Genomic DNA, 14,045 nt, shown 5'->3' on the forward strand with positions numbered 1-14,045 from the left:
TTGTAAATATGTACACTTGTGTTTTTCCCTCCTTGACTATTTTTTCGCTGCTGTAAACAAGTGAATTTCCCCGTTGTGGGAAAAATAAAGTATTATCTAATCTAATCTAATCTAATATATAAATATCTCAATGTACATACACAGATGTAAAAAACAAGGCTTGACAGGTAAACATAAACATACTATGCAGTGATCAGGTGATAGTGCGGAGTGCAAAGGCTGCTGAAATAAATAAGGCTCATGTTGCAGGTTGAATCATGTAGTTAGTATAATAATATTACACTATATACAGTATGCACAGCATTACATATGTCTAAACTCTGCCCTCTAATGGACACATGTGGACATATGGGCAATGATGGGAAGTAACTAAGTACATTTAGTTCAGTAGTGTAGTTAAGTCTTTCTACTCCACTACATCCAAATCCATGAATCTCCAGATGTGTTGAATATTTGCGATAAACTGAAGGATGCAGTGTTTCTCCATCCATCATAAGCTACAAAAACCCTCTTGGATTCTCTGGAAAATATTTCTTATTGTTAGTAACCAGAGAGTGAGACAATAGCTCACATCCCCTACATGACCTCCTGATGGAACAGCAGATTCTGCTACAGGAAATCATTCCTGCCCACTGCCATACCACTATATAATGACTCCCCTCTGTGCAGAGAGAGGACACTGTCACAGTTGATTGTGGAAGATGGACATTAATACATAACTTGCACTGACTAATTCACTGACAAAGATGGCACAATGTTTTTTTGTTTGTTTAGTTTTTTTGCAGAAAGTTACCTTATAGAGTTTGTAAATGTGTGTATTTTTCTTTTGTGTGTGTGTTTTACAGGGCTAGAACTATATGTTCTAGACTTTAAATCTGTTTATACTGTAGTCACTTTAACTCACACATAACTCATGCCTTGTACATGCCATGTGCCATCTATCTATCTATCTATCTATCTATCTATCTATCTATCTATCTATCTATCTATCTATCTATCTATCTACTTTGGCCCAAAAGCCCAAAAATATGAGGTGTAATCTTTTTTATAAATGGTGCTGCCGGCCACTTCTACTGCTACACCTAATTACAACTTCTTATTAGTGTTACTAATGAGGTGATAAGTACTTTCATGTGCACAGAGTACCACACCAACAACTGTGCACGGTTCATTACAGGCTCACATCAGCTGCTGCAGATTATTCACTGAAACGTTTCGCTTGCAGTGTGCAGAGATATGTTTGGAAAGAAAAAGTGCAGCTCTGACATTTACATAAAGACACAGACAGTGTGTGCACAACAGTATGTACAGTAAGAAAACAAGCACGGTGAGGTTAGCGCACACACACACACACACACACACACACACACACACACACACACACACACACACACACACACACACACACAGTCACCCTTTGAGACCCAGGTGACATCTCCACGCTCCGCCCAGCTGGAAGCGAGAGGACGATGCCGGAGTGATTAACTGCTTTGACATGGAAGTCAGCCCTTGTACCGTGTTGGGGTTTCACTGCTGTGGTTAGTTTAGTCACAAGACTACTTTTTATTTTCATATAAATGAGGATTTCGCATCATTTTTGCATGGTTGGATGGATTTTGTTTGTACGTGCGCCAGTTTCGCTTTTTACGGACGGTCGGTAACGGATCCGGATCATCAGTTGGTCGCTGGCTGCTGACACCGATGACACTTTTCGACTAACGGCTCCCGTGATACAGCCACGGGTTATTTTTAACGCCTGAGTGGATAATGTGAAATGTGAGGAAACCTAATATTTGTCGCGTTTGGTTTCCAGTCAGCTGCGTCTTTACGCAAACATAGTTTGGTTTGGTTCGTACACAACAACAGACCTGATAGTGTAAACACGAGGACTTTCATCAATGACTCTGTAGCCTGTAAAGACTTAAGCTTTAAACGGATAGAGGCAGAGTGACATTACACATGTACTTTGGCTGCTCACTTTACATCATGTTGTTTGATAAGACAACGGAGTATTTGCTGACACATCACTGGAGGCAGTAAACATGTTTTAAACGGCATAATTCAGGTACGTGCAAATTATAATGTGCATGAATCTGGTTATGTAAGTCCTGTTATGATTGTGATATGATGGGAAAGTTGCTGTGTTGCCTTTAAATCTGTTTATTTGCCTAAATGGGTATGTATTGGTACAGAAGACATACATATGTATGTGTATCTATCTATCTATCTATCTATCTATCTATCTATCTATCTAGGATATATTATCTATATATAGAGATATATTAGATATATATATGATGAAGTCTGGCAGTGTTTCTCTGTGTGGAAGAAGAGGCCATGTTTTATAACGTCACAACATCACCCCCCACAGTCATAACATGGCCTGGAAAGAGTAACTGTACCATGAATGAGTCTGACCGGGCCTTTATGTAACAAGCATATAAAAAGTAACTTATTATATAACCAATTATTACAAGAACATGATGCACACCATTCTCTTCATGTAGATAAATAGTCCAAATCGTTGCTGCATGGCTCAGTTTTTAAGACTTTGAATGGTACTCAGCCTCAGATGTATGTTCCTCTTGCACATGTCAGGATTAAAGTGTAACTAAAAAAGACTCCTGTGCCCTCATGCTCTTGCTCAGACAGGAAGTCAGATTTAACCAGGTTTTTTTAAAATATATTTTTATTCTCCATACTATGCGCTGCAGCTGCATATATTCATATTTTTATACCACGACTGAAGTTGCTGTCAGTCAAGTCTCATAACCACGCGTATGTGTGCGTACCATTTTAGGTTGTGATCTATTACAGCCCAGACAGTGCAAAGCGCCATGGCATCAGCAGGCCAGTACACATTAGGATAAGGCATGACTGATTGCCCGTAATGTAAGTGAGCTGGACCCTCCTCTGGTGCTCCAGTGTTTGGGTGGGGTTCGCATTTACACACACACACACACACACACATGCAAATCCATGTGTGTGTTCCTCGGGCACCTGTTGGTATAGGTCTTGAAGCGCCACCTTGGCTGAGGGTGTGTTTACAATCTGCTTCCCCTTAACAACAGCTGAATGTCTCCGCTGCCCGCCTGTTGAAGACCCCCCAAATTGCAGTTTAGTATGTAAGGGTTTTTTTCCAGACTGTGTCTTCATGTGTGCTCTAACAGTGATTGTATATGTTGTTTGAGTGTAGATACACATTATACACATAACTCTGTGCATAGTAGTCATTCCAAGACATTGCAATGCCCATTATGGGCGACCTTGAGGCTCACAGATAAGATGTAAAAGTGAAAGATGCTAAAACGGCACTGAAAAGTGTTGAGTCATTTGTATGACAGTGCCAGAAATCACAGATTGAAGGAGTCCTTGTAGAGTGAGTGGAGTATTAAACAGCTCTCCAGACTGTCAAACACAAGCCGCGTGCATCTTCGCCCCATAGGTGTTGTATTTACTGTATGTTTAAGAACAAAACAGATACGGCATTTCTCCCTCCATCCTACTGACTATAGTTTACAATCGACGAGGGCTGAGAGAATAGCTGAGTATCTGAAATGCCCGGAGATGAGGTCATTCGGGAAAATGAAGTTATATATTTGTGCATGTTTTCATGTGTGTGTGTGTGTGTGTGTTGTGGTGTTGTGCTCAGAGCCCAGCGACTTGATTTGACTTTGACTTTTCTCTGATCCTCCTTGCCCTCGTCTCTCGCTCTCTCTCTGTATGTGGCCTATCATTAGAGCTATACTTAGCCACGCTTATCAGTTCTGTCATTCCCCTCGGTAAGACCACAGATGTTCAAAGGCTTGGAATAGCTCAGTGTATGGCGGAGTGTAGATCTCAGATGCTCTGACACAGGGTCAGAAATTGACAGGCACTTGGGGGCAAAGAGGTTATGTACAACTTCTGTTTTATCCTCTGTACTTAAAAAAAAGCAGTATTTATTATATAAAAAATAGGTTGTGCGTCTCGGGGAGTATTTTTGTGAGCCAGTCCCTTTGTTGTTTGGCTCATAAATCGCATGTTTGCACAGGTGTCATCGTGAACACAATGCAGGGTGTCATTATCGGCTCGATGATGATGTTAATACAATGAGCAGTTGCTGAATGCGATAAATCTCAACATGGAACAGGCCTGTTTCACAACAGACATTTTGACTTAGTACAGTAAAAAAGCACATGTGTTACTAATAACATAGATGATGGCTCTCTTCTCAGTAAGATGTGACAGTGTGACAAAACACTCAAACTGAAGCAGCTAAATCAATTGAAACAAATCTTTTCCTACTGTCACGTGTCCAAATGTAATTATTAAATAGTTTTAAAGAGCTTAATTGGAAGTGTGTGTTATATATTGTACAACCAACTAAATATAAATTGATATTATCCTCTTTTATGAAGAATAATAACATGTGTAAGTTGTATACCAAGTGTGCACCCACGCATATGTTTTCACTTTGCCTGATTACAGCTCTTTTCTACATTGTGTGGGCGTGTACACAGACCATGAAATATATATATATATATACAATATATCTACCTGAGCAGAGGCCTAATTAAATTATTATGGGAAAAAAACACCTGTGTGAGTGTGCAGGACTAACTATTCCTATACTGAAAGAAGAAACATCTCATATTCCCAGGTGTCTGCACTTGACAGCTTGTCAGCTTTCATTTGTTGCTCCCATCACTTTATATAGTACGCGCCCCTGTGTCACCCAGTTTGCTTCTTTCTTATTATTTCAATTTGACTGTGTTTAGCTTGCAGCACATCAGGTCGCGGGGTCACTTTCCTTCACGCCTCATTCAATAAACCTTCAAGGCTTTGATTGATATGATATTAGAGTGTACTTGGGATCAGCCAAAGGACAGCTAATGTTCTGGAGACTGTGAGCTGTGCTTTGAGGGGGGAAAGTTTGTTTTCGATATCTCTGCACAAACACTGCTGAGTCACTCTCAATCACCGTACGCGACGTGCTGAAATGCATCTGTTCAAAATGGGTGTTTTTTCCCCCGGAGCACTGCCCACTTAATAGAAGGCCTGAGTCTTTGTTCTCATGTTACTGTACCAGGTTCATTTGTCCCAAAGCCTCTCTTTTGCTCACTCAGCCCTACCATATCATTGTCTCTTCCAGACTTCTGTTTCACCCAGGATAACTGGGTATTTCTTGTGACACACCTGCAGATTAAAAGCTCAGGATTTACCAGCTGTGGTGTATTGAGACTGTAGTGACATTAGACGTATTACTCTTGCTCCGTTCAAAGGCAAAAACGAATGCCGTCCCAAATGACACACACATCAACAAAGCTGATATTCAAATACTGCGTTTGCATGCCAGGCTCAACGACAGTATCTCAAATCCCCACAGCACTTTGCTGTGTTATGGTGCCTTCCTGTCTTCAAAGCAGTTTAAACAGCAGGAATACTTGGCCACAACGTCCACCATCAGTGAGTACTCAGTCAGCTTGTCCCAGAAGGCTACTGAGGTGAAAAGAAGGGTTACTGTGTTGCATCAGACTCTCTTTTGGAAAGGTTCCCTTCTAGTTGTATCAAATGACCTAATAGCTCTAAACCCTGTGCAAAAAAAAGAACACAAAGGAATGTGCAGTGTGTGCTTGCATTTGCTGGATGTTAACCATCAATTTTAGCCTTATTTGATGTAAGCAGGCCTTGTTCTCCCTCGCATCGTATAAGACCGTTTGCCAGTTACTGTACAAGAAATGTGCTGCCTTAGGAAATAGTAGAGATTGGGGGCAGCATTTCTTAAGAGAGACAGCTTGATGGAATGAATGGAAAGGAAGGAGACACAGGAAAAGATGGAAGTTGTGCAGAGAGGAAGTTGACCTAATAGCAGTGCATTGTCCATAAATCCGATAGGAACATGATCTATTAAAAGCTTAAGACTATTTTTTTTTTGTTTTACATTCAGAGCCTTAATCCAGACACTGTGTCATGGAATGATTTAGGTTCATTCTCTTAAAGCCACATCTCTCACCTCTTAGGATGGGCCTGTATTTTGCACTGTAACATGTGGCGATAAGAAGTTAGTTCAGTTTTAGTTTCACTGTTTCCTCAACCCCTCCTTAGTGGTACTTTGAGTCTTCAGATGAAGAACATATTTTTACAGAAGAAAAATGTTGAAAATAAACTTTGAGATTGCAGAAATAAGGTCGCCTTACTCTACTGTATTTAACATTTAACATAAACCTGCAGAGCTTAACATTTTCTGAGATGGCATGTGGTGTAAAATGTTGGAGAGACTGGCATAGTTACATCAAAACAAAGCTCGAGGTGTGTCAAATGAACTCATACGTCAGAGTGAAGAAGCTGCTGATATACCAGAGAAAATGGTATCATTGTCCTGGTATGAAAACTTGGGTCAGGGTATGCTTTTGGCCATGAACTGTGCATGTGACTCTGGGTTCTAGTTACTGTTCTGTGTTTGTGTGTGTGTGGTTGTTTGAATCATGTGAGAAAACTTCTTTATAAAGGGTTTACCTTCACTTAATGCGCTGTAAAGCAGTGCATAATCCTATACATGTGCCTGTACTTTCTATTTTAAAAAAGCACGACACTTAACTCAATGTGATGCTTCTTCGTGTCATGGCTTTTAAGGTTCATTTAGCTCTAAACAAGCAATCGAGACTGTTAACAGATAATGAAATATGCTTTCACTTTGACTTCCTGTGTGCTGCCAATGTACATGACATAAAGCAGTCTTTATGACCTTTGGCTGTAGTTTTGTATGCAGCTCTCAGCCACTATAGACTGACTTACTTAGTTTGCTGGACCAACAAACCAACACTAGTTAAATAAGAGTCAGGATCTCAGACAAACCATTTGTTAGAGTCCGTGTAAAAAATAAGAATAAATATGTGTTCTGAGTTTGTCAGACCAAAGAAGAAAGTGTTATTAACCACCCAGTCAAATTTGAATGATTAAAAAATATCCACAAGTTTATGAAATTGTGTCAAAATCTGGTAAAAAATGAGCAGTATTCTCAGCTCCAGGACTTTTTTGAAGCGACTCAATTGTGTCAGATAAGTTCAGAAAATGACATGACTCACTTTGAAACACAAGATGAGATGAATTAATCTCTGTCCCTCTGCTAGGGGTGCTGGGGTATGCTCAGGGTGCCACCTTTGCCTGAACTGTGGAGTTTTCCCAGACTTAAAACTCCAACTTTTCAGCATCTATTTTCCAACATATTTAATGTATTTTGAGAATTGCCTTTGCACTGTCTTTAACTTATTAGCTATAAGCCAAAGCCTTGCTGGGTTTGTCTTTCTGCCTCCTACTTACAATTCTATTAAAACACAAATAATATACTTTATTTCTAAAAGGGTTAGGCATTTTCCTTTGTATAATATTACTTACATCATTATAAGCCAAAGCTAGTTCAAAATGTATAAAATCTATATTGACATGACATGCTTTATCATTTTTGCTCCAAACTCTAGTATTATCTTCTCACTAAATTCATACATTGTTAGCCACGGTTGTGTGATGTCCCACCTGCATGATCAATCAATAATGTCATGTTCTGTGGTCTCAGTAAAGTTTTATTAGCCATCACTATGAAAAGTAAGCCTCGGGCTGCTATCCACCCTGCCTTCTGCTCCCATCTACATAAACTAATCTAATGACCTCGCTGACAGTGACTGACAGCCAGCGCTGTTGCCTGACAATACTTCATCAGCCTTTCTCACCCTTGTGGCCAATCAGAAGGTGAGAAATAAATTGGGCTGTCAAATGCACTGCAGTCTTCTCACAGTTTGGTTCAAGTGAAAGGTCGTATATGAGAGCGGGAACAGACTTTTACACGTCTATGTATGCCATACACATACACAAGAAAAACTGAATGATGAATCAGAGAGAGGAGAGGTGTTGGGAGAAATGTGATTATGGTGATGGGAGTGTGGACATCTGGCTGAAGTGAAGATAATTAGATTTCTATAAGTCCTAGCAGTACTTCTACTGCAGAAAGAATGTGGTGGAATAATTCTTATGGATGAGTCAGGACGGATGAGGACATTTCGAGGGTGTTTCCGTGTCGTGACTAGTCAGTATTATGACTCATTTTGGTTCAGACTTTCTTTGTTGCTATCTTGGTTCTGTGTATATATCCCAAATTAATGTAGCACCATAAAATTCTCCCTTTCCAGTCTGTATTTTGAAAAACACCAGTATAACCTGCAATAATATACAGCTAAAGTAGTCGGTTGTGTTTTAGCCTTTATTTTTATCTGTTGCTGGTGTCGGGTGGATCAGACTCCATGCTGTGACATTTATAAAGAGGAGACGTTGAGGAACTGGCAATGCTTTTATGGTTTTACTGCTGGCACTTAACGGAAAACGGTTGACTGAGTGGAACCAGTATGTTGTCAACCATGAAATGAGGAGGGTAGATTGAATTCACACTGAATCCTTAAGAGAACCACAACAAATTCTTCTTTACTCGAGTCACCTTCCATCTGCAGCTGCTAGGATCTGCTTTCCTTTATTATCCCCTCTGGTGATCTCATGACACTATGTGGCACCGGCGTGCACGTTGAAAATTGCTACTTTAGCTTGTCTTTACAGTGTCTTGTGTTTGGAGGATTATGTGTCTTTGGACTTGTTTTGATGCTGCTACATATTTTCTTTTCTTTGTGTATTTTTTCCAAAAGCACAATTTCTCCTATCCTGCCCTCTCCTCTCCTCTTGCAGGGCAAAAAAGATGCCCTATCAATTATTAACAACACACCCATGAAGGCTCTGTCGTCTCCACCCACACACCCATCACCGCGAAACCACATACGTCACACATTACACACACACACACACACACACACACATGCAAGGAGAGAGTCAGGCAGCAGACAGAGTCTCTTCCTGTTCCTGTGCTCTACCCTCTTCTGGGCGCTGCCTTACTTTCAGTTCAGATGATGGAGGAAACAAAGTGCAGAGTCACTTGGCAGGGTGTAGCTCTTCTCTCAATGGTTGACTCTGGGATGAAAATGAGTGGACTAGTCAACATAAGTTCCCTGAGTTAAGGTAATATTTTATCGTCTTCTACATTATGAGGAGTGATGGTAAATGGCTGCAAGATGGATGTGATGTGTGTCTGCTTGTGGTCGTCCAGTCTAATACAACTTGCAGTGTGTACAGACTATAGTTCTTATTGCAGCAGGCTGCCACACCTTAACTTTCTCCACTCTACTCACTGTTTCCTCGGTCTCTCGTCACCTGATCTACCAGAGTTAGTATACAACATTACCAGAGCCTCTGTGCTGTCTCATCGGATTAGGATCTCTGAGCATCAGTGCAGCTCAGCTGAGTATTGCTTTCACTCAATACACATTAGCCTAACGTCAGTGTTGCTTTCATCCCTGTCTCATTCTATTAGCCGTTTCTAATGGCACTCTGTTAATCTCTTCAGGGAGGGAGTTATGGCCCACTAGTGCTCTGTCCAGATGACTGGCCTAGTTATTACTCCGTCGAGACACTGGACCCTGCCAATATATGTAAATGAAGCTTCTCTTTGGTTCAGATGCAGTAGGAGAGGACATTAACACAAGCCCTTGGGTTTGTTTAAAGCCTTCGGTGACTGAGACAAGAGGTTCTGAAGAAGCGGTAGTAGTGTCTGTCCGGTGTGGCCCATTGCCTTGAAAACAAATGTCTTCTCTCAGAGTAGAGCCAGATGGTTGATATATTCTCAGACATGTTATATAACTATTGATCCATAAAAATTGGATCAGCACTCTGAATGAGAGATTTACCAAGAAGGACAGAAATATGGGCATAAAGATAAATCATGCCAAGAATGCACCAGTACCAGAGGATGGATTTCATCTTTTCTAGCTTATTCACTCACTTCATCCATCCCTCCATCCATCCATCCATCCATCCATCCATCCATCCATCCATCCATCCATCCATCCATCCATCCATCCTTCCTTCTCCTCCCTTCATGTTTTCCCCATTATCTTCGGTTCCCTTCGTTCCATGTGGACTTGAATTGCTGAGATGTCACATTTCTTTTTTTATCCAAAAGGAGAAGCACTTGTTAAAGTCTTCCCGAAGCTGCTTTTGGTTTGCATTTTTAATCACTTGCAATTACTGACACTACATTTGTTTTTTTTTAAGAGCTATTCTGGAAATATATCCAAAAACTCTACACAGGAAATGATAAATTAAATGAAGTCACTTCAAAAGAAGCTTTTAAAAACACACAGCATTGCATAAAATGTGCCTTAAACAAAATGTGCTATGAAGATGGGAGGCAGTATTGTCTGACTCACACTTACACTACAGTATATGGCTTTTGATGTGGGAAATAGATTTTTACTTGTACATGTTTCACTTCATGTGTATTCTCTTTTTACAGTGTTATCAGGGGTGGCCTAGTTCTGCTAATAAAGATCGCAAATCTATCTGTTCTTTAAACTACATTATCTAGACATTGATTAACAATCCGAAAAAGGTGATGCTATGCTTTTGAAAACAGTTACAGGAATGCATACTGTCATAATAAGCAGTAACAAGTAATCAACAACTTATACCAATATATTACTACCAGTAAAGGACTCATAACGTTCATGTCAAGTTTTAATTTAGATGTTTCTTTCTAAAATATTGTAGAAATAGGGATTGTTCTGTGTTTTTTCACAGTCTGAATATAGTCAAATAAAATTCCACCTTATCAATCTTTCAAAATCGGATGAAAGAATGGTAAGAGAGGAGTGATGGATGTAGCCTGACATGTGGATATATTGAGAGATGGAGCTGCGGCTTTGTAATGATGGGGAGCTATGAGCACTGGGAGTTGGCGACAGACAGGCTGTGGGGATAAACAGCAGGATAGGGGATTTACTGTGTGTAGTGGAGCACCTCCATTCATGCGTAGCCCCAGTGACCCAATAGATCATAGCCCTCAGGCTGTCGCATCCTATCCGCATCCATCCTGTTACTCCTGAAGAATGCATCTCTGTAGTGTGTGTGTGTGTATGAAGTGAAAGCTTTGCCAGATGAACAATGAATGATCTTACTTTCACAGATCTGATTTTTCAACCCTCCTGCACCTCTGCCAGGTGCTTTCTGTCTGGCTGTCCTCTGAGTTGGAAACAAAGTAAGGCCAAACAGCGTCACTGGCAGACAAACAGAAAGCTCTCATTCCCTGTAGGACACAGAGTAAAAAAACGATGTCATCTCACTTTCCATGCTCAGATGCTAAGTTGCAGGTCTAGCAGATGATCTCTCTATGGGGAAAAGTCTTCCTGAAGTCGTGTCTCCCCCATTCACTCCCCCTAAACAATATCTGTCTTTCTCTTTGTCTCTTCCTTTGCATTCATTTTCACTCTCTCTCTCCTACTTGCCTCTTCCATTTGTTTTTTTTTTCCATAGTCACTCTTGGTTAGGAGTGAAAACATGGAAAAATCATATTGGATGATCATCTTAGCTGTTAATCTTTTCCATAACAGACAAAGCAGAGGAAATAGTGCGTGTTTCAGGGCATCGATAAACCAAAGATAAACTTAATTATTTAAACTACCTTGGGATATCTCAGCATTGAACGAGGTTAAAACAGCACAGCACTCATGCTTGCTTAAGGGTTTCTCCTCTCATTGCAGTGTCCCTGTAACATTTGCTTCACACAGAAGTATGTTTATAACCCTGACTTAATTTGGACTGTGTCTTCCTGGACTGTTGTCTTTATATTGTTCATACGTTTACACCATCAAGGTTTCATAAGTTTGTTTGTTTACTATGCAGTGCAGATCCACAGGAGGCTCAGTGTTGGCCTTGGTTAACGTGGGGTTTAGTGTAGGCCTTGCACTTGATGTTAGTGAAGCCCTGGGATATTTATTTACAGTACTGTACTCGGGGGGAGGGGCACGCTTTCAGATATGAGCGTTTGACAGATGGCCTGCGCGGTTTACTGCCCTACCTTTGAATGTGTGTCAGTCAGTTAGGATCCTGCTGTTTATTTGTCGGTCCTCTTAAGCTGACATGTGTCTTTGTACTGGTATTAGAAATTCAGTTGCAACAATATTATGTCCACAACACTGAGTAACAGAAACAGTCGTTTACTGTGATTTGGCACAGAGTGATACATAATTGTTTTATGTTCATTTAAACAAATTTCTCGGTTGGAACGTGGTTGTTTATTACAAAAAATGTTTCAGCAATGTGAGGTAATGGTACCAAAATGTCTGTATTGTGTATTGTGTGGGCACCAGTATTGAAAAATCAATACAGGCAATAACAAGCTTTAGTAGGTTACTGATGTTTTACAGTTGCTCTCAACCACTTTACCAAGGCACCATGTTTTGTCCACAGAGGAAGAGAAAGTAATTGTCTCTGTATTAATATATGAATATAACTGAATAGATATAATGATATATATCTTGTCTGCCAATCAGTTTTGTCTTAAACTTCTCTTTCATGATATATACTAGTTAAATTATTTAAGAGCTCCTGTTTAATCAGTTCTCTTCATCTTTGCTGTTACATTGAAGTTAAGACCTCGGCATTAGACTATTATCCGTCTGTATATACCAAAAACTATAATATGACAGAAGCCGTGGATGTTGGATTTCTTGACGGTAAACCCTACAGACAGATCCAGATCTTTCTTTCTCTCAGAGATTAGTGAGATGTGACCCAGATGAATGAAAAACTGTCACAGCAGTGTGTGGATTTGCTGCTCTGTAACAGCGAGCTGCCACGCTGGATGTGAATGAAATTTGAGAGGTTCTGGGCCCATTGACAGTAGCGAAAAGAAAAACCCCTATCTAATTGCTACCCATTAAATACATATAGACACACACAGTCACCACCCCCTCCCCCGGGGAAAAGAGGCTTTGGTTGCCCTGCCTGCACATGCTGACCTGATTTTGTGTGTGTGTGTGTGTGTTAACTGTGTGATTTTGTATTTGTGCCCGTGTGTGTTTATGAAGCAGATTAGGATGGTGGCATAGTCTCACTTCTGTGGCAGTGGTGAGTGTGTCTCCTTGATTGTAGACACGCGTGTCCGTGCATGGGAATGTGGGGCATTGTGGTTGGACTGTTTTTCCAGAATTGGAGACCCACATTAAAACCCCTCCCCCAAACCCTTTGAAAACTTGAGTGGATTATTGCTCCAGTATCTGCCTTTGTATTTTTGTGCCAGTTTTGTCAAGGCATACACACACTGTAGAAACTGCTTGATCTGCTGTGGTGCAACAATACAGCAGGCATTTCTTAAAAGTTAATTAGTATTTGTGAACATTAATTAATGCAACAAACAGTTATTTTCCGTTGGGATCAAGTCTGCAGACAGTTTTTAGTTACTGCTTTGTTTCATCATGCAGATGGGTCACTTTCTCCTAACCGCATCCGCCATCTGGAACTAGTAACTTTTCTATTCATAATCTTCCAGTACTAGCCAGATGGATGCAACATGCAGGTGCAACACTAACAACTGTACACTTGTCACATGGCTGATTGGAATTGGATTAATCTAACAATGACTGAAAGGAAACAGCCCAATGTTCTCCCTCCGTTGGTTTTACATGCTGTATATCCTCCATTCACTATTCACAGTATGCTGGCCACCTTCCCAGCCCTGGTTGCCCCTTATCCCCCAGGCCTTGTCTGTCCCTTTGCATCCATTCTTTTGTTGGCCAGGCATGTTGGAGCCATATCCTCCAAAGCCAGTGCCAGGTGCAGGTCAAGTCATGTGTGAAACTCTTTGGAAATGTTGAAGCTCATTATTCTATTGACTTCTCATTAAGAATGTCCTTTATTTTCTCCTTACTTGTCGGACTTTCAGGGGCTTACAATTAGGTCTAAGGAAGAACAACAGATTTACCGCATGTGATTGAAGTTTGTGGCTATTAGGCCGTGTACCACTTGTGTAAAGACAGAGACTCATTTAGCATTTATGTCTCTCACATGATCCTGTGTAAGCGTCAATACAGCCTTGCCGTGACGAAGTGTCAAGTCATCCTGTAAGCTTGCCAGATTAGTCCCTAATGCTCCTCACAGACGACGGCCTTTAAAAACGGAGACATACATGCAAC

General features: G+C 40.7%; 1 protein-coding gene across 6 annotated transcripts in view; it reads left to right on the top strand.

Moving 5' to 3' along the window:
* The first annotated feature begins 1,454 nt into the window (after positions 1-1,454).
* The window catches only part of ccser2a (coiled-coil serine-rich protein 2a), a 50,483-nt gene continuing 37,892 nt past the window's right edge, over positions 1,455-14,045 (top strand). For 3 of the 6 annotated variants that reach the window (XM_019269301.2, XM_010731589.3, XM_019269304.2), the window contains exon 1: positions 1,471-2,065. The gene's annotated coding sequence lies outside the window, so the exon portion shown is untranslated. Of the gene's footprint in view, positions 2,066-8,932; positions 9,037-14,045 lie in introns of those variants that run through there. The other 3 variants (XM_019269302.2, XM_027277843.1, XM_019269303.2) reach the window with 3 other exon arrangements.

The sequence above is a fragment of the Larimichthys crocea genome, chromosome III, assembly GCF_000972845.2.
Source record: "Larimichthys crocea isolate SSNF chromosome III, L_crocea_2.0, whole genome shotgun sequence".
Classification (NCBI taxonomy): Eukaryota; Metazoa; Chordata; class Actinopteri; family Sciaenidae; genus Larimichthys; species Larimichthys crocea.